Source organism: Puma concolor, chromosome B2 (assembly GCF_028749965.1).
Source record: "Puma concolor isolate L17-30 chromosome B2, mPumCon1.1.hap2, whole genome shotgun sequence".
In the NCBI taxonomy this organism is placed as follows: domain Eukaryota; kingdom Metazoa; phylum Chordata; class Mammalia; order Carnivora; family Felidae; genus Puma; species Puma concolor.
The window spans coordinates 49,151,199-49,175,426 of NC_141671.1; the positions used below are offsets into that span (position 1 = coordinate 49,151,199).

Here is a 24,228-nt window from a genome sequence, read left to right on the forward strand (position 1 = left end):
CCTAGAGTTATTAAAGATGAAAGTTACTAAAGGCCCATGACACTCTCATGAAGACCAGTAGAAGACTGGTTCTTAACTAAATTAGCTAGCATATTAGGACATACAGGAAAATGCAGCTCAACCTTGTCACAAAGATCCAGCTTATCTGCTCTGCCTTCTGAGTGGGAGCCTCCTCTTTGGTTCTATGTAGTGATTCCCCTAGAGTCACCTCACATAGTGCCCACAGGAGAAGAAAACGTCCTTTCCAAGGGCCCTCAACTTCTTGAATTGTGTGCCCATGTATGAACTGACTGATCATTTTGTAGTCAGGGAGATGGGCTCTGCTGATTGCCTTATTCCAATCAGAATGCATCCTTAGAGCAAGGTGTGGTTTATTACCACTTAATCTCACTGTCAAGAGTAAAAGAAATGCAGTTTCCCAGAGGAAATTTTTACCAAATAAAGGTTCTATGGATGCTGACTGGCAAAACCAACAGATGTTCATTGTGAAGACTTTCCCCTAATTAGATTGATGATTGTTGTTTCATGTTTTAATAAAACCTTGAAAACATCAAAAAAGTATGTAACAGATTCTACAAAAACAAATTTCTACATTTCTACATTTCAAAAAAAAAAACAAGCTCTAATTTTTTTTTTGCAGTTTAAATGCGTATCAAATTCAAAGCATTTCTCCATGTTTGACTTCTTAGCAGAAGATAAATAATGGTGATTCGTGATATTTTTTCTTTACATATACTAGAAAGAATTATCTTTGTGTACCATACTCCACATTTTTTTGCCTATTTTTTAAATATCCCTATGAAATCAAATCATATTGAGTATTTCAGAGTATCTCTTCTTTAGAATTTGAATGAAAATTCTTGTTGCAAAGCCACATTTGGAAAAAGTTGTTCTTTATAAAATGGATTAGCTAAAAATTTGCATACCCTAAATATTAACAAATAATTTGAAAAATTCACGCTTATAAAACATATAAAGACCTACTGCTTATCTTTCTCTATAGGGAAGAGTGAGTTTTGCAAATCTGTGGTTGAATCTCTTCTCACTATTCCTTTTCTAGTTCTACTTGAATTTATAGTAGGTAGGCACAGACAACATAGTCATAAATACTTGTAATTTCTTCCAGTGGTCTTAGCTTCATGCTGTCTTCTTCACTGTCCTTAATTTCTTACTGTTTGGAAGACACAGCTCCAGGTCTTGTCTCTCCAATCAGGGAAATAGCCCTCTGCCTAGCAACTCACACCAAACATGTTTACGGGGAAGAGGTATCATGTAACTTCATAGCTTTGGAGTCCCTGATGCAGCCTGGTTAAATCACCTGTTAGGTTACCTAATGGTGCCACTATCTACTTAGTCAGGTATTACAAGAACTGTGTGAGTTTCCTATGTGCTCTCTACTTCCTCATCCTAGATATATGTTCAGTCTTGAAGTCTGACTACTCAACTTTATGTCTCTTACATCTCCATTTCTGCTACCACACCGTGGGACAAGAACCTCCTAACTGTCCTCTTGTAGACAGGCTTCACTTCTAGAATTACCACTACAAAATGCCTTCCACACTTTGTCTAGAGTTAAAGCTGTAAAATACAAATTTGAGTATAATAATCCACCATATTAATCCCTTCCAGAGCATGACAAAGCTGGAGGATAAAGCTCGACAGCTCCTGACCATTTTCATGACCCACCAGTGCTGATTCCTTTCCCTTTCCAAGGAGAAAAACATTGTAAATTGTAGCATTTTAGAAATACACACAGTTCCTCCCAGAAAGCCACTATCTGTCATACCTTTTGGTCTTTGTTGTTTCTTCTGTCTGCAGTGCCCTCAACCTTACCATCTTACCGCTCCTTCATTACGCGATTCAAGGTGACCAAATGGGAACAGCTTTCCTTGACTCCTCCAGGCAGATTCCAGAATTTTTTCTTTGTATGTTTTCATGCTGCACCAGTTATGAGATTGTGCTGTGTTTCTTACTTTGTTTATCCATTTTTAAATTAAACTATACAATTGGAGGTAAATCCTGTCTTTTTTTCTTTCTCTCTTCTTGTCAAATGTATTTTCAGAAAACAGCAGTGCACATGCAATGTAAACACTTAATAAAAGCTGCTGGGATGGAGCAATGTGGGGAAAGATGGATATTGCACTAACACATATCCTTCTACGTAGCTTACTCTATAAGTCATCCCTATAAGCTGACCTCCTGTCAACTACCTCATCTTGTTTTTACCTTTCCCTATTGCATACAACCTCTATATAGTCAGGAAGGCTGAAGTTCACCTTATTACTAACTTATGTTATGCTACTTCATGTTACTTAGCTTTATGTTATAGCTTATGGTGATCTTCCAGCCTATGACAGTGCCCACTGTCCCTAACTGTGTCCCCACATTTAAATAATAACAGTATTCAAGCCCCAGACTAAGTGCTACCTGTTGTATAAAGTCATCCACCAGCCATCAAATCCTCTGCAGTGGTTGTCTTTTAGAAGTGATCAACCCCAGGGGTGCCTGGGTGGCGCAGTCGGTTAAGCGTCCGACTTCAGCCAGGTCACGATCTCACGGTCCGTGAGTTCGAGCCCCGCGTCAGGCTCTGGGCTGATGGCTCGGAGCCTGGAGCCTGTTTCCGATTCTGTGTCTCCCTCTCTCTCTGCCCCTCCCCCGTTCATGCTCTGTCTCTGTCTGTCCCATAAATAAATTAAAAAAAAAAAATTGAAGAAAAAAAAAGAAAAAAAAAATTAAAAAAAAGAAGTGATCAACCCCAAAAGAACAAGTCAATGATATCAATAATTAAATCACACAAGTAAGAAAATTCTTAGGTCAAGATTTCTTTTTATATCTCCCTGATGCAGGTTAGTTTACTGCAAAAATATTCTTTCTTCTCAAATACCACATAACTTTCTGCATGATGCTACTGCATGTATCTATTGTAGCATAATGACCATTTTATATATGTATTCTTTTTCCCTCTTGTATGAACCCTAAATCGGCAGCCCCCAGAAATCAGAAACAATGCTTCTTTATATTGTCAGGGTGTTACACAGTACCTAATGCACAGTAAACTGTTAATGAATGCATGTACTCACCACTCTTTATATGGTGATATGGTCTGTTAAACAGGGATTGTTTTCCTAATTTGTCCTAGTAGCACTAATACCTAGCATAGAGCCTTCCATACAGTGAGTTGAATGGATTAATTGTTGAATGAATGGGAAAATTACTTATATATCAATAAGTAGTTAGTCATAACTGTTTCCCATGTTTTTGTGATCTGCGAACCTATCGCATTCAATCAGAATGTTAAAACTACACTAATACTAGTATAAATACCAACAGCTTCTACACATATATGCACATAGAGAGAGAGATGGTACATGAAATGGCGAGCACAGACAGGATGATTCTAGGAGAGTAACAAAACCTGATCAGGCACACTACTGCAAATTCACTACTGCAAATTCAACTTTGCATGCTTTACAAAACAGAAAGAGATCACAATCTACTAAGTACAGCAATTCCACCTGCCATCCAAAAGAAATATACCGTCCTTTAGTCTCAGTCCCCATATTCCTATCCTATGATAGATGTCTTGCTTTGTTAAAAAGGATGCTCATCTTTAAGGTTATGTACGTTTCATACAGCATGGCCCTTAAGGGCAAACCACTACTTTGTCTGAGCCTCAGTAGGAACTGGAGTTTCAATGTTGGAGGAAAAGATAATATATGCTATGTTGTTTTCCAGTGTGGCACCTTCTTAGGAGATTTTCACGGGTAACTAAGAAGCAATTTTTGTCTGAATGCTGCAGAATATGTTATTCCATTGATTAGAGTAAGAAGCACAGGGCTACAAGCACAGAACTATGAAATGCGTTGAGAAAGAGAAGCCATTGGAGACAGGAAAAATAGCCAGAGGATTAAGAGGAGAATCAACAAGTGTCAGTGTTACAAAAGCTAAAAAGTGAAGTATTTCTAAGGAAATAAGTGATTAACAACTTTCCAATTCAGCAGAGATCTAGTGAGGATATTAAGATCACCAAATCTTATTCAAAGCAAAGTTCTGATTATCCTTGTTAATGGTAGTGTAAGTAAAACCACAGAGTATTTTTTTCTTCAGTGATGGGCATATGAGACATATATAATATATAACATAATAATACATATATGAGGGGCGCCTGGGTGGCTCAGTCGGTTAAGCGTCTGACTTCAGCTCAGGTCATGATCTCACGGTTCGTGAGTTCAAGCCCCGCGTCGTTCTCTGTGCTGACAGCTCAGAGCCTGGAGCCTGTTTCAGATTCTGTGCCTCCCTCTCTCTCTCTCTGACCCTCCCCCATTCATGCTCTGTCTCTCTCTGTCTCAAAAATAAATAAACGTTATGGGGCGCCTGGGTGGCGCAGTCGGTTAAGCGTCCGACTTCAGCCAGGTCACGATCTCGCGGTTCGTGAGTTCGAGCCCCATGTCAGGCTCTGGGCTGATGGCTCGGAGCCTGGAGCCTGTTTCCGATTCTGTGTCTCCCTCTCTCTCTGCCCCTCCCCCGTTCATGCTCTGTCTCTCTCTGTCCCAAAATAAATAAAGAAATAACGTTGAAAAAAAAAATTTAAAAAAATAAATAAATAAATAAATAAATAAACGTTAAAAAAAATACATACATGAAAGAGTATTTCTGTAAATATCCTACTTTGTCAATTAATAAAAATAGAATAATTTCTGTCTGGAAAAAAAGATTCTGTTTTGAATTCCTCAAGGTAGGAGTGAGATCAGCCCAAACAGACATAAGGCAGTTTCAGGGATATATAGAAGACAATAGACATGAGATGAGTCAAGAACTGGGAAGTAAAACGATAGCAAGAAATAGCAGCTTCCCCAACACATAACTAGGTACTGAGAAAATTTATGTAGAGTTCATGGTGAAAGGGAACCTAGAACTTAGAGGGTTGGAAGTAAAAATGTCTTTTAAAAACATTCTGCACAATCATGCCTGGAGCCTATAAAATGAGTTTGGATTGCTAAAAAGTAAGTCCATGATCAGACCAGGAGGCAACATCCTTATAAAGAATTTGCCCAACTATTAAAAGTCACTCTTGGATATACTCGACTCACAGGAACAAAGGAAACAAGAAAAAAAAAAAAAACAGTGAAGGAGAAAGTTGAACTCAAACAGTGTTGCTTTCTCATCCTCCGTCTTGAGGAAATTGGTGCCGGAAGTTGAAAGTGCCCTGAAGGCGGCTTTAACTTACCTGACCAGTCCTCACCCCAGGGATCGCCTCAGGTCCTGCTGACCTAGGCAACTGTTTGAGGGTCAACCTTCCATGCAACTCAACTGTTCTTGAAGAAGCCCTCCTGTGTATTCAAGTGGACAGCAATTGTTTTCCTCTCTCTCAGCTTGCTTTTCTCTCACAGTTGTTTGTTCTTTAATGGTCATGACTCGGTTTGTGCTGCTGGCAAAGATAGGTCCTCCAGAGGGTGAATTAAGGTAAGACTATGGTATTTGGTCCTTCCCTCCTGGGGCAGTAACAAGTGCCTCTCTGTTTGTCATTTTCATGGTGATACTCTGCCAGGCTCTAGCATTATAGGCTGTTGAACTGACCCTGTATATTCATGGAAATCAGAATTCCAATTAATAGGACAGTTGTTATTTTTCTAAGAGTCAATAGTACTGCAGATATTGGGCTCAGTTTGGTTGGTTGGTTAGCAGGGAAGTAGAATGGAAGAGAAATGGGGGAAATAGATGATTTGGAAAAGAGGATTTGCATGGGAGAATCTGTTTCAGAAACCCCAATCCCTGAAATGCAGACTGACTTCCGTGCATGTTTCCACAACACTAAGCACTGTGACCTGAATTATTTTTTTAATATATATTGGAGGAGAAGGCAACATTTATATGCCTAATATAGTAATAGGCACTCCTGGAGGAGTTTATTTTTGTATAATAATAAAAAAATGATATAGGGTCCACAAAAATCTTTAAAATGTCAACATTATATAAAATGTAAAATCCATAATGCAATCTGCTTCAGATTAGCTGGAAAAACAATACAGCCTATTTTTACAGCTAGGCTTCATTTCCTGTATGCATCAGTTATGCTGGCTCTGTTCCGAGGGAACAACAGGTAAGTGCCCTCAACCTCTATGGTGCGACCCTCTGCCAGAGCTCAGGGGCCACCTGGGTCTGGCATTCCCCCCAGGGAGGGAGCAAGGTGGTAGGCTGGGGTGGGGGGAGCTGTCCTTTGCACTAGGGGCCATGAGCCAGCCCATGGCACCTGTGTGCTCTAAGACAGCAAATTCTGTGTTTATTAGAACATCACCACTGCTGCACCAAGAGCACACGCATCTTCGGGGGGACTTGGAATTCCCAAGAATGGCCTTTGAGAAATGCTGGCAATAATTTCTTTAAATTCCATCTCTTAGTTTTCCATGGAAACATCAAGAAACCATGAACAACTCTAGTAATGCAGTTTACCTGCCATTTCCTCCATGAAGGCCTTACTGCCAAGGACATGTTGGACCAAAAAATCAATGAAGTTTTGTCTTCTAATGATAAGGATGCCTTCTATGTCGCAGACCGGGGAGACTTTCCAAAGAAACATCAGAGATGCTTAAAAGCTCGTCCTTGGATCACCCCCTTTTATGCAGTCAAATGCAATGATAATAGAACCATAGTGAAGACGCTCCTTGCCAGAGGGACAGGATTTGATTGAGCCAGCAAGACTGAAGTACAATTGGTACAGAGTCTCCAGGTGCCTCTAGAGAGGATTATCTACGCAAATCCAAACAAGTGTCTCAGATTAAGTATTCTGTCAATAATGGGAATCCAGATGATGATAGTGAAGTCAAATTGAGGGAAGGTGCCAGGGCACATCCAAAGGCAACGTTAGTGTTGCAGATTGCCACTGATGATTCCAAAGCAGTCTGTTGCCTCGGTGTTAAATCTGATGCCACACTCAAAACCAGCAGGCTCCTTTTGGGGCAAAAGAGCTCCACATTGATGTCATCGGTGTCAGCTTCCATATGGAAGTGGCTGTACTGATCCTGAGACCTTCATGCAGACCATCTCTGATACCCGCTATGTCTTTGACATGGGAGCTGAGGTTGGTTTCAACATGTTTCTGCTTGATATTGGTGGTGGTTTTCCTGGATCTGAAGATGTAAAGCTTAAATTTGAAGATATCACCAGTGTTATCAACCCAGCACTGAACAAGTATTTGCCGTCAGACTCAGGAGTGAGAATCATAGCTGAGCCCAGCAGACGTTATGTTGCATCAGCTTTCATGATCACGGTTAATACCATTGTCAAAAAACTCATATTAAAGGAATAGACATGCTCTGATGATGAGATGAGTCGAGTGAACAAATCTCTATGTATTACATGAATGATGGGGTATATGGATCATTTAATTGCATTCTTATGATCATGCACACATGAAGCCCCTTATGCAGAGAGACCCAAACCAGATGAGATGAGAAGTATTATTGAACCAGTGTATGGGGACCGAAATGTAACAGCCTTGATGGCATTGTTGAGCACTGTCACTTGCCCAAGATGCATGCAGGCAAGTGGATGCTTTTTGAAAACATAGGTGCTTACACTGTTGCTGCTGCTTCTACTTTCAGTGGGTTCCAGAGGCCAACTATCTATGTGATGTTGACACCAACATGGCAACTGATACAACCATGACTTTCCACTAGAAGTACAAGAGCAGGATATCAGCACTCTACCTGTATCCTGTGCTTGGGAGAGAGGGATGGAGCATTCTCCTGTTGCCTGTGCTTTATTTAGCATTAACAAGTACGTGCCACTCCTGTAACTGTTAGATGCAAGTTTAGCTTGAATTATGAGATTTGGGGGAACTGTTGAACTTAATCACTGCTATTTTTGCGATGCTTTGTAAGTAGGGTTGGCATGGATGCAGCAATAGAGAACTCTAGGAGATGGAGTCACTTATGTGTGTTCCTATGGAAACCATTTGGATATTTGTTTCATCTGGATTTTTATTCACTTGTCGAACATGCTACTAAAGAGTGCCTCCCAGCAGCTGAGCAAGCGTTTGTAGCTTGTACATTGGCAGAATGGGCCAAAAGCTTAGTGTTTTGACCTGTTTTAAAAATAAAGTACCTTGGGGAGCCTGAGTGGCTCAGTTGGTTAAGTGTCTGACTTGATTTTGATTCAGGTCATGATCTCACAGGTTGTCAGAGCACAACCTGCTTAGGATTCTCTCTCTCTCTCTCTCTCTCTCTCTCTCTCTGCCCCTTCCCCACTCACTTTTGCTTGCTCTCTCTCTCTCAAAAATAAATAAACATTTTTTAAATAAAACAATAAACTATCTTGAAATTTAAAAAAACTTAAAACAACAAATATATTCATGTACTCTTGCCTCCAAGTGTGAGATAAATACAAACTATCACTTCTGCTAAAAAAGAAAATGAAGGGGCGCCTGGGTGGCGCAGTCGGTTAAGCGTCCGACTTCAGCCAGGTCACGATCTCGCGGTCCGTGAGTTCGAGCCCTGCATCGGGCTCTGGGCTGATGGCTCAGAGCCTGGAGCCTGTTTCAGATTCTGTGTCTCCCTCTCTCTCTGCCCCTCCCCCGTTCATGCTCTGTCTCTCTCTGTCCCAAAAATAAATAAACGTTGAAAAAAAAAAATGTTAAAAAAGAAAATAAAATATATTTCCAAATGAGTGAAGGCATAGTGAGGTCTTTAATGACACATCAGGTGACCACATGCCCCAGTGTGTCTGGGACAGCCTCAACTTACCCTTGTTCCCCAGCATAATTATACATAGAACTCCTTCCATTCTCTAATGTATTGTAGTTTGGACAATAAATTACATGCATGTCCTATAAAATAAGCCTTCTTTAAATGACTGTAGACATCAAAACTTCCCACAAAAGTACAATTTTGGCCCATTATCTTTACTCTTATGTAGTTTCCATGAATACATAAAATTCAATAAGATCTAACTTTATCCTCTCTCCGTTTAAGTCCTTATGAAGTTTTTATAGATTTAAATTATAACCATTTCACTTTTAAAAAACAGAAAAGACACAGTCGATGTGGAGAAATCAGGACACTTGTACATGATGGTGGGGATGAAAAAAAAAATGGTGGCACTGCTTTGGAAAATAGTCTGGCAATTCTTCAAGTAATTAAACAAACTTACCGCATGACCTAGTAATCCCATACCTAGGCATCTAGCCAAAAGAAATAAAAACATATTTCCACAAAAAAATAGCATCATATTCATAATTGCCAAAAGGAAACAATTCATCTACTGGTAAGTAGATAAACAGAATGTGGTATATCCATACAATGGCATATTTTTCAGCCATAAGAAGGAACAAAGTACTGATTGATATGTGCTGAAACATGGATAACCTTAAAAACATTATGCTAAATGAAAGAAACTAGTCTCAGAAGATCTGTTCTAGCATTCCACTCACATGAGATATCTAGAAAAGGCAAACCTAGAAAAGAAAGGAGATTAATGGCTACTTAGTGGTGGGGGTGTGATGGGAGATAGGGGAGTGGTAGATAAAGGGTTTGGGGGGTTTTTTTGAGGTAATGAAATGTTCTGAAGTTGTACAGTTTGCACACAACTGTGAATATAATAAAAGGCATTGAACGCTACACTTCAATGGGGAGTTGTATAGTACTTAAATGATATATCAATAAAGCTGTTAAAAAGAAAAAGAATAAAAAATAGTACTATACGGAATGGCAACCACTCATCACTGATAATAACAACCAATATTTATGGAGAATTCACTCCCTGGCAGACACTGTGTCTACTGTTTTATATTATCCACGAACCTTCACAAAAGATCTATGACATTCTGGAATTATACCCATTTTAAATATAAAACATTCTTTTTTAATTTTTTTAATGTTTATTTATTTTTGAGAGAGAGACAGACAGAGACTGAGTGAATGAGGGGCAGAGAGAGAGGCAGACATAGAATCTGTGCTGTCAGCACAGAGCCTAACATAGGGCTCGAATCCATGAACCATGAGATCATGACCTGAGCCGAAGTCAGATGTTTCACCAACTGAGCCACTCAGGCACTCCAGAATACAAAATGTTAAGTAAATTGCCCATGGTCACAAGAGTCCTGGAAGATGACAACGAGTTTCCAAACCTTCAAAGCCTAAGCTTTTAGCCACACCCTGAACTGCCAACCATTCAAGCAAACTAAATGATACCACAGTGTGAGTAGCTTATCAGATCCAGTTCCCTCTGGACAGAGAAACATTCCAACTTCAGAGAAGTAGAGGACAGTTGGAGATGTGTAACTCCAAAGGTACACCTTAGTTCCGTCCTGCTTACCTACAGCCAGCCTTGTGATTACACCCTATGACATTACTGAACTTTGCCTCAGCTTGGAGCCTGCTTTTGAGCAGCAAGTACATGGAAATCACACCTTGTTTCCACATGTCAGAAAGAACTTAGAGCAGCAATGAGTTCAAAACCCAAATTGAGCTCTTAGACTTACTTCTCTGTTGCCATGGTCCTTCCATTACCAACTTAATCATCTTGCTTTTCTTGTTTGAGCTCCCTCTCATTTTCTCTTCCACTGGCCACCTGTTTCGGTTACATAGAAAACATTACAGTTTAGGTCTTCACTCTTGGCCTGGTCTTTGTATGCAGGATATATACATATATTTGGAAATATTTAGAGTATTTATTTGAAACAAATTTTAAAAAATGAATTAATACCTTCAGCCATCTTAAATGAAAATTAACAATGAAGCAAAAGATAAAGTATATAAATGACAAAATGGGTGGGTCTTTTCCTTAAATGACTTGAAAGAACTTAATCAAGACATTTATATTTACATAGTGTTAAAAGCTGGCTCTTTGTTCTTTGAGGAATAATACTGTATGCACATGATAAAAATTAGATCATGCAGGACAGATGATTTTTCAACAGTTAAAGCATCACTGATAGGTCAAAGGGTGTAAATAGGAATCTGAGAGAAGCAATGACACCTAACTCTGCGTGTCAGACTATTCCAGCACAGACCTCAATCCCTTTTGGAATTATTTCTCATATAAGATTCAATAAATGACAGGTTCAGGAACAAATGGAGAATCTAATGACTCTTTGTCTACCAGGAATCATTAACCAGCCAGAACATACTGGTACTCACTCTCCAAGAAGAATGTTTGTGTGTGTGAGTATGTATGAGTTGAAAAGAAAGTAAAGAGAAATAGAATCTTCTGATTCATTACCTGAATACTTTCACTGAACAGCCATATAAGGGCCTTTAAGATCCAAAGGATATAATAGTGCTTTGGATCTATCAGTGCTGTTCAACTATGCATATGGTGCTTCCTCCACCATGGAAAACTGATTAGCAGTTTCCTAAAATGTTCAACATAAATTTACCATACAACCCAATAATTCCACTCCTAGGTATCTAATGAAGAGAAATTAATACATTTGTGTGCATAAATACCTGTATTTATTGTCACGGCTGCATCATTTATAATAGCCAAAAAATGTAAACAACCTAAATGCTCATCCACTGGTGAGTGGATAAACAGAATTGGTATATCCATACAGTGGAATATTATTCACACATGAAAGGGAATGAAGAACTTATGTGCCTTGCAACATGGATGAACCTTGAAGACACGATGCTAAATGAAATAAACTAGTCACAAAAATACAACATATTGTATAATTCACTTATATAAAATGTCCAGAAAAGACAAAATCTGCAAAGACAGAAAACAGATTAGTGGCTGCCTAGGATGAGAGGCAAGAATAGCAAATAACAGCAAATAGCCATTAGTTGTTTTTGTTTGTTTGTTGGTTGGTTTGTATGTTTTTAGGGGAATGGGATTGCTCTAATATTAGATTGTAGTTATGAGTATAACAACTCTATGAATTTATTTTTGTATGTTTTTAGAGGAATGGAATTGCTCTAATATTAGATTGTGGTTATGAGTATTTACAACTCTATAAATATATTTTAAAAAATCACTGAATTGTACACATAAGAGAATTGAATTATATGGTATGTAAATAATACCCCAATAAAGCTGTTAAAAATCAGTCAATATACCCTATCACATTAAGAAAATAAAAGAAGAAATCAATACATTCAGAGAAAGTAGATGACAAAATTCAGTATCGGATGAATAATTTTAAAATTAACTTTCAAAATTTGTCTCCCTAAGAGCCAGATTCCATGCAACCAAAAGGATGGTAAATCAATTAAGATAGAATAAGTTATTCTCTGCTAACAGAAAACCCCAAAATTTCAGTGGCTTAAGACAGCAAAAGTTTATTTCTCTCTCAGACTAAAAGGGCAACAGATGTCATCAGTAGGGATTGGGGGATAGAAGAGGACTATATTAACCTTGGTGCTCAAAAGCCAACTCTAATGGAAGAGTCATCTTAATACATATTTCCAACATTTCCAGAGAAGTATAAGAAAACATGGGATATCATGCCCTGCTTCATGGCTTCTTCTGGAAGTGAAACACATCACTTCTCACATCTCATTGGCCAGAGTAAGGCACATGACCATAGTCAAAATAGTCTAGAGAAATGCAAAGCTACCATACATTCAGCAAGAGGAAAAATAATATATTTATAAACAGCCCTCATAATTACTACAATGAGATAAACCTGAATCTTTCCATTAAGTTACCTACATCTGAGTGGAGTGCAAGCTAGCTCAGAACCCACTAACAAAGAACATGGTAGGTTAAGAAAAGCAGATATGTTGGGCTGGGGGACACATGATCAGTATTTATATTTAACAAGTTGATACTTTAACAGGAAATCTGGAAAGCATGGTGAAGCCCTAGATATTAAAGATTTAAAGCAATATTTTAAGATAGACTTACATCTTAGGACTTAAGAGTTATGCTTCAGTAGCTGTGAAGACTTTAATGGAAAAAAATTCTACAATATTAATAGGCAGGATATTGCTAGAGTAATAGTGTGCCTTTGCCCAGGCTGAGGCCTGGTCAGATAAAAAATAGGACTATAAAAATAGCAGTGGAGTCCAGAACTTGGTTTAAACATTAAAATCATTCAGTAAATGTTGAATTTTATTACAGCTGTCTCTATATCACTTGAAAAGGTCATATGAATTCATATCTTTATTTTCTTAACTATTTGATAATGGTGATCTACCCACCCCAAGTACTACCTATAAAAAAACTGGAAAGTATGGGAGGAGGAGCCAAGATGGCGGAACATCATGAAAGTTTTTTTTTTTTTTGTATCTTGCATCCATGAAATACAGCCAGATCAGAACTAAACCATCCTGGACATCTAGAAAACTGATTTGAGGATTAACACAACACTCTGCACAACCTGAACCACAGAACTCAGCAGGTACACAGTGCAGAGAGGTGAACTGGGGGACAGAGAAGCCGTGGAGGGCATGCAGCTGTTTTTGCTTGAGGAGAGAGGATGGAGATGGGGGGAGAGTACCAGAAAAGCACCCCCAAACAAAAGAAGCTGGAGAGAAAGTGGAAAGGTAGAAACAGTGGCAAGTGAACTAAAAAGGAAGAAAGGAGAAAGGAGAGGGTTTAAATTCCATTAAGACTCTAAATAGGGGGAGTGCAAAGTCTGAAACTCCGCAGTTGGATACCGAGCGCTGCTCTGGTGGGAAGGGTGAATCACCAGCAGCAGAGTGAGGTCTGGGGGTCCTCAGGCCACAGGGGAGAGGCGGCTCCCCTGCTGGAAGGACATTTGGTAGAGGCTGTGCAGCCCCACCACAAACAAAGGTGCTAGCAGACCCAAGAGAACAACCACATTCGCTGGTGTGGGAACAACATTGTTAAGGGTGAAACCTGGTGCCAGATATGTGTTGAGATTTTCCATAATCCCTGAAACACTGCTGCTACACGATTGCGTGAACATTTTCTGGGGCAGGTTGGCACCCAGACACAGTCTCTGGGCATTGGCAACAGCACAGTCCTACGAATGTTCCTGGCTGTGGCTGGCACCCAGCCATTGCTCAGTGAGACCCTCCCCCAGAAGGTCTGGGCAGGTCAAACGTATAGTCCCTCAGAAGGGAGGGGTCAGGAAACACAGGTGCATCTGAGATAAAACACAGCAGGAAGGCACCACCTGGCAACTTGAAGGCTTGGTCATGGACAGTGTAAAAGCAGGGAGTGGACAGAAGCCAGACATAAAGGACAGGTGCATGATTGCTGATCAGGGAGAATACAGTTCTAACACTAGAGACTGGGTAGCTGGGTGACACCATTTTCACCCCTCCTACGCATGGGTATACACACCTACAAGCGCGACAACAATCCACCCAGTAAGCTAAGCAGTGCCATGTACTGGAGAACAGAACCATTACACTAAGCCCCTCCCAACTAGGCCAAACTGGCTCTTCAAGAACACCACAAGTCTCTCTGCCTGCTTAGTTTAGAGACTATAAAGTGCTTTGTAGTTTGACTTGTAGGGGAAAATGGTGTAATTTCAATTATATTTCAGTCTGTTCACTCACTGGTCCATCTATTCAATTTTCTTTTTTCTCTTTTTCGTGTCTTTTCTTTTTCTTGAATACAGAAAGAAAAAAATTTATTTTTATTTGAAATTTCTATTAAAATATTTTTATTTAATTTTTTCTACTGTATTTTTTACTTTTTTGTAAATTTTTCAAATTCTATTTTATTCCCTTAATTTCATTTTATTCTATTTTATTCATTTTTTTTGAATTTTCAGTTTCCTTTTATTTTTTTCCTTTTTTCTCTAATCTGTCAAGCTCCATTCAACAACCAGACCAAAACACATGTAGGATCTAACATCATTTATTTGATTCTTTTGTGTGTGTGTGTGTGTGTGTGTGTGTGTGTGTGTGTGTGCGCGTGTGTGTGTTGTTTAGTTTTTCAATTTTACTTTTTTTTACTTTATTAATTCCTTTCTTCCTTCAAAACAATGAAACAAAAGAATTCACCCCAAAAGAAAGAGCAGGAAGAAATAACAGGAAATGACTTAATCATCACAGATACAATCAAGATGTCTGAACCAGAATTTAGAATCACGATAATAAGAATACTGGCTGGAGTCAAAAATAGATTAGAATCCCTCTCTGCGGAGACAAAAGAAGTAAAAGCTAGTCAGGATGAAATAAAAAAATGCTATAACTGAGCTGCATTCTAAACTGGATGCTACAGTGGCAGTGATGGAAGAGGCACAGCAGTGAATCAGTGATATAGAGGACAAACTTAAGGAGAATAAGGAAGCAGAAAAAAAGAGGGAGACGAAGGCAAAAGAGCACAATTTAAGAATTAGAGAAATCAGCGACTCATTAAAAAGGAACAACATCACAATCATAGGGGTCCCAGAAGATTAAGAGAGAGAAAAAGGGGTAGAAGCATTATGTGAGCAAATCATAGCAGAAAACTTTCCTAACCTGGGGAAAGACACAGACATCAAAATCCAAGAAGCACAGAGGGATCCCATTAGATTCAACAAAAAACAACCATCAGCAAGGCATATCATAGTCAAATTCATAAAATACTCAGGCAAGGAGAGAATCATGAAAGCGGCAAGGGAAAAAAAGTCCTTAACCTACAAGGGAAGGCAGATCAAGTTTGCAGCAGACCTATCCACAGAAATTTCACAGGCCAGAAAGGAGAGGCAGGATATATTCAACATGCTGAATCAGAAAAATATGCAGCCAAGAATTCTTTATCCAGCAAGGCTGTCATTCAAAATAGGATATTAAAAATTTCCCAGACAAACAAAAACTAAAGGAGTTCATGACCACTAAACCAGCCCTGCAAGAAATTTTAAGGAGGACTCTCTGAGGGGAGAAAAGATAGGGGAAAAAAAAAGACCAAAAGCAACAAGGACTAGAAAGGACCAGAGAACACCACCAGAAATTTCAACTCTACAAAAGAGATAATGGCAATAAATTCATATCTTTCAGTACTCACTCTAAAGGTCAGCAGACTAAGTGCTCCAAGCAAAAGACATAGGGTAACAGAATGGATAAGAAAACAAGATGCATCTATATGCTCTTTACAAGAGACCCACTTTAGACCTAAAAACACCTTCAGATTGAAAGTAAGGAATGGAGAACCGTCTATCATGCTAATGGTCAACAAAAGAAAGCTGGAGTAGCCATACTTATATCAGACAATCTAGACTTTATAATAAAGACTGTGATAAGAGATGAACAAGGGCATTATATCATAATTAAGGGGTCTATCCACCAAGAAGACCTGACAGTTGTAAACATTTATGATCCAAATGTGAGCGCATACAAATATATAAATCAATTGATCACAAACATAAAGAAACTCATTGATACTAATACCATAATAGGAGGGGATTTCAACACCCCACTTACAGCAATGCACAGATCATCAAAACAGAAAATCAACAAGGAAACAATGGTTTTGAATAACACACTGTACTGAATGAACTTAACAAATACATTCAGAACATTTTATCCTAAAGCAGAGGAATATACATTTTTCTCGAGTGCACAAGGAATGTTCTCTAGAATAGATCACATACTGGGTCACAAATCAGTCCTCAACAAGTACAAAAAGCTCAAGATCATACCATGCATATTTTCAAACCTAATTTGCTGTGAAACTCAAAATCAACCACAAGAAAAATTTGGAAAGGTAACATACTTGGAGACTAAAGAACATCCTACTAAAGAATGAATAGGCTAACCAAGAAGTTAAACAGGAAAATTAAAAAGTACATGGAAGCCCATGAAAATGATAACACAACAGCCCAAAACCTCTGGGATGCAGCAAAGGCAGTCATAAGAGGAAAGCATATAGCACTCCAGGCCTTCCTAAGGAAGTAAGAAAGGTCTCAGATAACAACCTAATCTTACACCTTAAAGAGCTGAAAAAAGAACAGCAAATAAAACCCAAAACCAGCAGAAGACTAGAAATAATAAAGATTAGAGCACAAATCAATGCAATCAAAACCAAAAAAAAAAAAAAAACAAAAAAAAAAAAACCAGTAGAACAGATCACTGAAACCAGAAGTGGGTTCTTTGAAAGCATTAACAAAATTGATAAACCAAATAGCCACTTTGATCAAAAAGAAAAAGAAAGGTACACAAATAAATAAAATCAAGAATTAAAGAAGAGAGATCACAACCAACACAGCAGAAATAAAAACAATAATAAGAGAACATTATGAGCAATTTTATGCCAATAAAATGGGAAATCTGGAAGAAATGGACACATTCTTAGAAACATAAACTACCAAAACTGAAACAGAAAATTTGAACAGACCCATAACCAGTAAAGAAATCCATTAGTAATCAAAAATCTCCCAAAAAACAAGAGTCCAGGGCCAGATGGCTCTCCAGGGGAATTCTACCAAACATTTAAGGAAGAGTTAAAATCTATTTTCTTGGAAGATGATCCAAAAAATAGAAACAGAAGGAAAACCTCCAAACTCTTTCTATGAAGTCAGCATTACCTTGATTCCAAAACCATACAAAGGTTTTGGAAAGGAGAACTAAAAAGGAGAACTATAGACCATCTTCCATGATTAACATGGATGCAAAAATCCTCAACAAGATATTAGCCAACTGGATCCAATAATACATTAAAAAAAATTATTCACCACGATCAATTGGGATTTATACCTGGGATGCAGGGCTCATTCAATATCTATAAAACAATCAATGTGATTCATTACATCAATAAAAGAAAGGACAAGAACCACATGATCTTCTCAATAGATGCAGAGAAAGCATTTGACAAAATACAACATCCTTTCTTGATAAAAACCTTGAGAAAGTAGGGATGGAAGGACCATGCCTTGAGATCATAAAAGCCATATATGAAAGACCAATGCTAATATCATCTCAATGGGGAAAAACTGAGAGCTTTCCCCCTAAGGTCAGGAACAAGACAGGGATGTCCACTCTTGCCATTATTATTCAACATAGTATCGGAAGTCTTAACCTCAGCAATCAGGCAACACAAAGAAATAAAAGGCATCCAAATTGGCCAGGGGAGGTCAAACTTTCACTCTTCACAGATGACATGATACTCTATATGGAAAACCCAAAAGAGTCCACCAAAAAACTGCTAGAAGTGACTCATGAATTTAGCAAAGTTGCAGGATATAAAATTAATGCACAGAAATCCGTTGCATTTCTATACACCAACAATGAAGCAACAGAAAGAGAAATCAAGGAATCGATCCCATTTACAACTGCACCAAAAACCATAAAATATTTCATAATAAATCTAACCAAAGAGGTGAAAAACCGATACACTGAAAACTATAGAAAGCTTATGAAACAAATTGAAGAAGACACACACACACAAAAAATGGAAAAAGATTCCATATCCTGATAGAACAAATATTGTTGAAATGTTGATAATACCCAAAGCAATCTACATATTCAATGTCATTCCTATCAAAATACCACCAGGATTCTTCACAGAGCTAGAACAAACAATCCTAAAATTTGTATGGAACCAGAAAGACCCTGAATAGCCAAAGCAATCTTGAAAAAGAAAATCAAAGCAGGAAGCGTCACAATCCCAGACTTCAAGTTGTATTACAAAACTGTAATCATCAAGACAGTATGGTACTGGCACAAGAACAGACACTCAGATCAATGGAACAGAATAGAGAACCCAGAAATGGACCCACAAACGTATGGCCAACTAATCTTTGACAAAGCAGGAAAGAATATCCACTGGAACAAAGATAGTCTCTCCAGCAAGGGGTGCTGGAAAACTGGACAGCAACATGCAGAAAAATGAACCTGGACCACTTTCTTATACCATACACAAAAATAAACTCAAAATGGATGAAATGTAAGACAGGAAACCATCAAAATCCTTGAGGATAAAGCAGGCAAAACCTCTTTGATCTTGGCCGCAGCAAATTCTTACTCAACATGTCTCAGGAAGCAAGGGAAACAAAAGCAAAAATGAACTATTGGGACCTCACCAAAATAAAAACTTCTGCAAAGTGAAGGAAACAATCAGCAAAACTAAAAGGCAACCGACAGAATGGGAGAAGATATTTGCAAATGACATATCAGATAAAGGGTTAGTATCCAAACCCTATCAAACTCAACACCCAAAAAACAAATAATCCAGTGAAGAAATGGGCAAAAGACGTGAATAGACACTTTTCCAAAAAGACATCCAGATGGCCAACTGACACATGAAGAAATGCTCAACATCACTCATCATCAGGGAACTACAAATCAAAACCACAATGAGATACCACCTTACACCTGTCAGAATGGCTAATGTTAACAACTCAGGCAACAACAATGTTGGTGAGGATGCGGAGAAAGAGGATCTCTTTTGCACTCCTGTTAGGAACACAGACTGGTGCAGCCACTCTGGAAAACAGTACGGAGATTCTTCGCGAAATTAAAAATAGAACTACCCTATGACCCAGCAGTTGCACTATGAGGTATTTATCAAAGGGATACAGGTATGCTGTTCTGAAGGGGCATATGCACCCCCATGTTTATAGCAGCACTATCAACAATAGCCAAAATATGGAAAGAGCCCAAATGTCCATTGATGGATGAATGGATAAAAAAGATGTGATACAGACACACACACACACACACACACACACACACACACACACACACAATGGAGTATTACTCAGCAATCAAAAAGAAGGAAATCTTGCCATTTGCAACTACATGGATGGAACTAGAGGGTATTATGCTAAACAAAATTAGTCAGAGAAAGACAAATATATGACTTTACTCATATGAGGACTTTAAGATACAAAACATGAACATAAGGGAAGGGAAGCAAAAATAATGTAAAAACAGGAAGGGGGACAAAACATTAGAGACTCTTAAATATGGAGAACAAACAGAGGGTTACTTGGATGGGTTGTGGGGGGGGATGAGCTAAATGGGTAAAGGGCATTAAGGAATCTACTCCTCAAATCATTGTTGCACTATATGCTAACTAACTTGGATGTAAATTTTAAAAAATAATTAAATTTTTTAAAAAAGTAGGTTTCTTTACCATACAGGGAAATGACTATGAAATTAAAAGACAAAGAAATTTAGGGCACCTGGTTGGCTCAGTCAGTTAAGCATCCAACTCTTGACTTCAGCTCTGGTCATGATCTCACGGTTCGTGAGTTCCAACCCCATATCGGGCTCTGCACTGCCAGTGGGGAACCTGCTTGGAATTCTGTCTCCTCTCTCTTTTCACCTCCCCCACGCATTCTCTCTCTCTCTCTCTCTCTCTCTCTCTCTCTCTCTCTCAAAAAAAAATAAACTTTAAAAAAAGACAAATTTAATACTAAGTATAAGTCAGAATATAGAACAGCACTCTTCCCTATAACAATGATGAAATGTGGGCTGGAATATAAACTTCCTAAAGTAATAGGTAGACTAAAATGAACATAGAGCAGGGGCGCCTGGGTGGCGCAGTCGGTTGAGCGTCCGACTTCAGCCAGGTCACGATCTCGCGGTCCGTGAGTTCGAGCCCCGCGTCAGGCTCTGGGCTGATGGCTCGGAGCCTGGAGCCTGTTTCCGATTCTGTGTCTCCCTCTCTCTCTGCCCCTCCCCCGTTCATGCTCTGTCTCTCTCTGTCCCAAAAATAAATAAATGTTGAAAAAAAAAAATTTAAAATGAACATAGAGCACAAAGTGACATCAAACTGTCATATTCTTTGGAACTTGATTGGCAATGGTTTACTCTGTTCATTCATGTCAAGCAGTAATTTCAACATAAGGTGATAGTTTGAAAATTATCAGTCAGATTATCATAGATGCCTCCAGAATCCTCATTACTTTTTTGTGACTGGTTAGTGGTTTGACAGGTTTTAATTTTGTTTCACACACCCTTTTCCCAAATAGCACAATGCATATTATTGTGGTGTCTTTACCTTAGAGTTCTTTAACGGTACCACATACATTCTGAAAGTTTCTCTTACACATTTAAATTAGAGTATATTTAAGGGGGAAAAAAAAGGACAAGTGTGATTTTAAAGTCATTTGGCAAACTGATTCTGTCAAGAAAGCTTAGTTTCATTCTGTTTGCTGCAACAGCTTTTTTTTTTTTTTCATAACTCCACTCTTCTTGTTCTTGTAATACATTTGGGAGGCCTGTCAAGGCCTATCCACTCTCTAAATAGCTTTGCAGATTAAATTTTTAACTCTCTTCTCTTCATGCAGATGTATATTTCTGACAAAGAATTGCCCTGAGATGTCAGCTTCCATTTTTCTCACTGGAGAGAAGGCATATAGGTGCAAGCATAGATCCTCAGTTCTCAACCTCATTGGGAAACACATCCACACATGTGAAGGCTCCTTCCCAACACCATGCATTTGTGTCTGCATTGTTCACCCCTTTCAGATTTCCTGCTCTGATTTTATAAACCTCCCTTTCCTTCAAGGGGTCTTGAAGATAAATATGTAAGAGACTCAAACAAGAAAATAAAACCATTTTTATTTTTGTAAATTGATAACCTTAATAATAAGTATATGCCGAGGTGCTAAGAGAGTTCAAAAGAACAGCATATTGACAAAACTGGGCTATATGGGGATGGCTTTCTTTTGCAGATGGTGCCTGAGATGGGTACTTCAAAGTACTGGGTACTTCATAGAATCAAAAATGAGTTTGTAGGAGACAAAGAGAGAGAGAGTCAATTTCAAGCTAAGGAAACAACAAAGGTAAAATCATGAATTTGTGGAAACATCATGGTCTGTACAAAGATCTTTAAGGGGCACCTGCGTGGCTCAGCTGGTTAATCATCTGACTCTTGATTTCAGCTCAGGTCATGATCCCAGAGTCATGGGATCAAGCTCCACATCGGGCTCCATGCTGGTTGTGGAGACTGCTTGGGATTCTCTCTCTCTCCTGCCCCTCTCCCCCACTTGTGCGCTCTCGCTCTCTCAAATAAAAACAATATTATATTGAATATTAGAAGTATGCTAAGAGTAGATTTCAGGGAGCTCTCATCACACACAAAAAAAGGGTAACTACATCAGAATAAATGTTAATTAGCTTGAGTATAGTAATCATTTTACTGTGTATATGTAGATCAAATCATCACATTGTCCACCTTAACTATATACAATATTTTAAATAATGAATTAATTACTTCCATGAAATTAGATGAGGAAAAATAAATGATTAATAATAAACACATAAAATTTGAGTTCAAAGATAATATGGGCCAAAATATGTGGTTTGTACTTAGAAACTTTCATTTTAATATAAGTATTATATATGCTCTATGTTGCTATAATGTGTAAGTTACATGAAGACACAAATAAAACATGGTAAAAGAAACCGAAGAGTCTACATTCTTGAAAGTACAACAGTGAAGCAGGGCAGAGACGGAGCTGAAGTCAGACTTATTTGGGGAAGAAATATGACAAAAAATTGAGAAAACAGTGCTCCTGTGGCTGAGTTATGGAAATTCTTCCCGATGCTATGACATAATGAATAAAATTGCATACAAATTAATCATGCAACTAAAAGTCTTCCAGGAGCTCCTGGGTGGCCCAGTCCATTAAGCATCCAACTCTTGATTTTGGCTCAGGCCATGACCTCACAGTTTGTTGGATCAAGCCCCACGTAGGGCTCTGCGCTGACAGCACGGAGCCTGCTTGGGATTCTCTTTCCCTCTTTCTACCCCTCCCCCACTCTCTCTCTTCTCTCAAAATAAATACACTTTCTAAAAAATAAAAAAATAAAAACAAACAAATAAAACTCTCAAGTTCCTCTTTGCCCCCAAATATGAAGCTTGTAAGAGGGCACAAAATTCACTCCTTCTCTTTCTCCCAATGATGTCATCTGAAACATAATAATAGTAGTAACAAAAATAATCAGCAATACTAGCTAACATCCATTTGGAAACTACTATCCATAGTAGTTTTTCAACTGTTTGAATCTGAATCTGAATCTGACCACAAAGTTTCTAAATAAAAAGACCCATAAGTGCAGGGTAACTGACTTGTCATGGAATGAACATTGAACAATGGGAGACAGGAAAGCAGTTAAAATTACCCCCTCCTTTTCTTTCTCCCAGGGAACTAACAACAACACAATTTGTATATTTAATCTTAGCTGATCACTTTCGCAGTTTTTGTTTGTTATTAAATGTTTGTTTACTTATCTTGAGACATAGAGCAGCTAAAACAGGGGAGAGGGAGAGAGAGAGGGGGAGAGAGAGAGAGGGGGAGAGAGAGAGGGGGGGGAGAGAGAGAGAGGGAGAAAGAGGGGGGGGGGAGAGAGAGAGGGAGAGGGAGAGAGAGAGAGAGAGAGAGGGAGAGAGAGAGAGAGAGAGAGAGGGAGAGAGGGAGGGGGGGAGAGAGAGGGGGAGAGAGAGAGGGGGGAGAGAGAGAGAGAGAGAGAGAGAGAGAGAGAGAGAGAGAGAATTCCAATCAGGCTCCATGCTCAGTGCAGACCCCAACCTGGGGCTGGATCTCAAGACTGGGAGATCACAACCTGAGATGATATTAAGAGTCAAACACTCAATCAACTGAGACACCCAGGCACCCCGTAATCCTAGCTGATCACTTTGTATTGCACCATTTTGATGCATCACATCTTCTCTTGCTCACTTTCCTTTTTTCTTCCTCTTTCCACCATAGGTTGGCACCTCTCACATGGATTATCCTTTAAATGCTTGCTTCAGTTGCTGTGTTCTGGAGGACCAATGTTAAAAAGCAAGGTGATCTAATTTGTATTTTAGAAAGATCACACTGTAATTACTGACTTGGAAGTGGAAGAAAATTGGAAAGGATAGTTAGGAATTGATTGCAGTAATACAGGTAATAATTGATGAGTTCTTTGAACTATCTGGTGGTAGAAGCAAGAGAGAAAAGAAAGATTAAATTCAAAAGCTAAATTCATAGCACTTGGTAATAGATGAGACACAAAGGATGAGGCATGAATAAATTAAGGAGTTTTCTAGTCTGAAAATTGGGAAAAAGGCAGTTGAGTATTGTAGGATATAGTCATAATTTTTTAAATGCTACTTTTAAATAAGTAGTACATGCAAATAGTTCCAAATTCAGAAGTTCTAGAAGGGCATAGAGTAAAAATTCTTCTCACTCCTAACCTCAAATCATTTGTTCCTTAGAGACAACTGTTGCCTGCTTTTATATATTCTATCAGCGATATATGCACATAAATAGATGTATATATACTTTTTATACTTAGGGTACCTTACTCTATACACTGAGAGGACTACACAGAGTTTGATTTACTTAACAATGTATCAGTACTTAAAAATATTCCACTGTACAAATACACCAGA

General features: G+C 38.6%; 1 pseudogene; it reads left to right on the forward strand.

Annotated features, from left to right (window-relative positions):
* Window positions 1-6,423: 6,423 nt before the first annotated feature.
* Window positions 6,424-7,795, forward strand: LOC112862767 (ornithine decarboxylase pseudogene; annotated as a pseudogene).
* Window positions 7,796-24,228: the final 16,433 nt, after the last annotated feature.